We start from the raw sequence: 3930 nt of genomic DNA, 5'->3' as shown, positions 1-3930 counted from the left end.
CGCACCGCGGGATCGCGCGTCCCGAGGACAGAGGCCGCGGGGAAGGATTGGCTCTTGTCTACTTCTTGAGAAAGAGGAAAAGATCACGAGAGGAGAAATCATTCGGCCCCAAAGAGGAGGGAGAAAAAGGACTGGGCGGGGCAGAGAGGAGATTTGATTTTCTAAGCAGGTTCAGAAGCGGATTCTAAGAAATCCTAGGATCCTGCGGGACCGCGCTCGGAGCCGTCGTGAGCCGTGCCGGGACTCCGCGCCGCGGAAGGCTGCTGCCAGCGACTGACGCACGTCACATCGAGTAACTTGGTGCTCGCATTTCTCTTCTGTCTCGCGTGTCGGCTGCATTTGCTGGTCATTTGGAACGCTAGCTTTGAAGCTGTACATCAAAGAAAAGTGAGAAACTGTCCGCATTTAAAAACTCAGCAAATTCGCCGCAAGTGACGTATGTGAGCTAAATGAGTTGTTTGCTTCTGGGTAACGGTGAACACCGACTGGCCACAGCTGCAATCTTCTTTGTTTAACTCCATTGAAATAAAAACATGGCGAGAGAAGAGGCAGAATTTAGTTGTAAAACTTTCCAGTTACTACGCTAGACCTAAATAGGAAACAAATCTCCACCTACCATTAAAAAAAAAAAAAAAAAAGGAAAAGAAAAAAAAAGGACGAACTGTTCTGTTGTTCCCTTGCTGGAATGCAAGAGCAGGAAGGCAGCGAGCAGCGCGCACGATCAGCTCCCGAGCGTGGCGAGAGATTTCGGCCCCGTTCTCAGCGGTTCTCCCCTCTGTCGTCTCTTTCCTCGAGCGTTTTACTGTAAACAGCAACAGAGAAGCAGGCGGCGCATTCATCTCAGCTAGGTGTTCCGGTTCCTCTCCTACAGCAAGCTTTTTGGCATCCAACTACAGAGGCGACTCAGCCAAGGTCACTGTTCCTACGGTCTCTTAACACCGTGTGCTTCACGTCCTTCTGAGACTTTACCAGAAGAACCTTCATCATCCACATATTTTAAAATTAATCGGCTTTATTTGCTGCATAGTTTTAGGTCTCTAGAAAAATTCAGTGGAAAGTAGAGTTCCAATGTATTCCCTTCCGCTGTCTCTTCTTCTTCTCTATTATTAGCACCCGGCTTTGGTGTGGTGCTTTGTTAGAGCGGATAAGCCAATACTGATAAGCGAATATTAGCTGAAGACTGTAGTTTACATTATGGTTCACTGTGTTGCTTGCTGCACCAGCTGTGGCTGCTGGGTAGAGTCACACACCCAACACAGCCCCCAAAAGCCCCTGGGCTCCACCTAGCCGGCCGTCCTCCTTCCTTCAAATCCCTGGCAACAACTGAGTTTTCTTGTCTCTGTAGCTTTGCCTTTTCTGGAACGTTGACAGGTGGAATCATACAGTAGGTAGCCTCTTTCCAATGACTGCTTTCACTTAGTAACAAGCATTTAATGTCCCACCATGTCTTTTACAGCTTGATAGCTTATTTTTGTTCATTGCTGAATAACAGCACCCTGTTCATCATAGTGCATCCATTCCTGTCCCGAAGGATGTTTTGTTTGTGTTTGTGCTTGGAGAATTATGAAAAAAGCTACTATAAATATCTGCGTGCAGATTTTGTGTGACTCTCAATTTTCAATACCTTTGGGTAAATGCCAAGGGACAAAGTTGATGGATGCTAGGTAAGAGCGTGTTTCATTTTCTCGGGAATTGTCACCCCATCCTCCACAAGGGCTGCACCGTTTTGCTTCATTTCCATCAGCAGAAGCTAGAGTTCCTGTTGTTCCACACCCTCATTGTCATTTGGTGTCACCAGTGTTCTGGATTTCGGGGACTCTGAAAGGTGTGCAGAGGCCGTTTAAATATTTATTTCCTTGGTGGTATATGATGCAGAGTATCTCTCCCTGCGCTGGCCTGCCATCTGTGCACCATTTTTGCTAAGGTGACAAAGTCTTTTAAATTTTTTGTCATACTAGGAGTTGAACCTAGGGCCTTGTGCATGCTAAGAACATGCTCTACCACTGAGCTATACCTCCAGCTCAGAGATCTTTTTGGATTTTGTATATCATTACTTAGGCAGATAAGTGTTTTGCAGCCCAGTCTGTGGGTTTTTCATTCTCTTAAACATCCATATTTTTAAACCAATAGTCTCTTCATGAGCCTATGTTATTCTCTAGGCTGATGCTTTCTCACATTCCTCTGAGACATCATCAGAATTGTCTTTGATGTCCATCCACATTTCTTTTCAAGACATACTAGGCTTTTAAAAATCATATACCTCAAAATCCTTCCAGCTTCTACTCATTATCAAATTCCAAAATCAGCTCTTATGTTTTTAGGTTATTTGTACCAAATACCAGTGTTCATTTCCTAGGGTTGCCATAACCTTTTACTGCAAACAAATGCACTGATCAAGTGAAAGAATTTGAAGAGGTGTTATTTAGAATTCCTTCAATTCTAAAATGTATTTCTGAGGTCATTATGTTTGGGAGATTACTTGCTGATACAAAATCCTTGGGTCCCAGATACTCTTTCTGAAATTCTGCAGTTATTATTTCACTGTTTCTCAGCTTCTAGTGTAACAAAAGGGAAATAGAGGTATCTTGACTTTTGAATTTCGCAGCGGGGTTTGTTTGTTTTTTACTGCTTCTATGGCTTTTTCTCTCTCCTTGTTATACATTTTCTTTCACAATGTATGTGCAATCCTCTCTCCCTCATGAAGTATTTTAATGTGCAGCCGAGCAGCAGGAAGTTTCTTTTTAGAGACTGCTTTGGAACGGGATTACTAACATTTAAGTCCTAGCTTCCCGCTTCCCCCTCTGCTGCCTATGTGACCTTGGGCAAGTTAGGCAATTTTTTTTGTGACTCAGTTTCATTAGAGGTAAAGTGGAAATAACAGAGAAGTATCTTCATTTTTTTTTTTTTTTGAGAATTCAGTCAGTTACTACATGCAAAGCTTTTACAACACTGAGGCCACACACAAAGTGTCAAACGGCAGCTAATTATTTTTATCTGGTCTCCCTTTTCTTTTCTTTCTTTTTTCTTTTTGGTACCGGGGATCGAACTGAGTTAAATCCCTGGCCCGGGGCCTCTTTTCTGATCGATAGTTCATATCTACTGCTGACTCTTACTCTGTTTTATCTTTTAGATCAGGGAAAATCTTTAAGACTATCCTGTACAGAACGATCACTTTCCGACAGCATGGATTCAGTCCTTCAGTGTGACTTTCACTGGTGCTGCTGTTTGCTGCGTTCGGCCCCTTATCTAGCGATTTCCTGCTAGGCCGCGACCTCTCGAAGCTCTTCTGTGTTCTACTCCTGCCCTGTCTTCTCCAGTTCCCAGGATACTTTCTGAAATTTCTGAGCGCTCTAAACCTTATTCCTTTACCTCTACCATGAAAAGGAGAAACGACCTGCACTTTTAAAACGACAGAACAACAAAACACAGATTACAACGCAGGTCAGGTCATGAGCGTACAGCGGCGTCGGGAAATGCCCGTTTGAGTGTTGAAGTCCAAGCGTGGGACCGCACCCCCTAGAAGTCAGGGCCGAGGGCCAACGTGCAGGCCTCAGCAAAAGTGGCTAATGCGGCACCACTCCCATGCAGCTAGGGCCTCTGGGAAATATAGTCCCGTGGAGTCGCGCGCTGCATTCTGGGAACTGTAGTCCTCACCCTCTGTGGACGGTGCCTTGCATGACCGGAAGTGGCCGTGACGCATTCAGTGGGCGTGGTCAGAGGCTGAGCTCCGGCAGTCCAGCAGCTCTGCCCTGAGTTAGGTCTGGCGACTGTCTCATCGTTCCGGGGCCAGGGATCGCAGCGCGTGGATGGCAGTGGGCTGTAGGGCGCCCAGGTGTCGCCATGGCAACCGATGGCCCTCCGGGCGCGTGACGTCACGCTCTCCCGGCGGCGCGTGACGCGGCTCTGCGGGAGGAAGACGGGGGTCCGGGC

This window comes from Fukomys damarensis, unplaced genomic scaffold (genome assembly GCF_012274545.1).
Source record: "Fukomys damarensis isolate Sample0158 unplaced genomic scaffold, DMR_v1.0_HiC HiC_scaffold_10, whole genome shotgun sequence".
Lineage (NCBI taxonomy): Eukaryota > Metazoa > Chordata > Mammalia > Rodentia > Bathyergidae > Fukomys > Fukomys damarensis.
The sequence above is the reverse complement of the archived record's forward strand: the minus strand, read 5'-3'. Positions refer to the sequence as shown.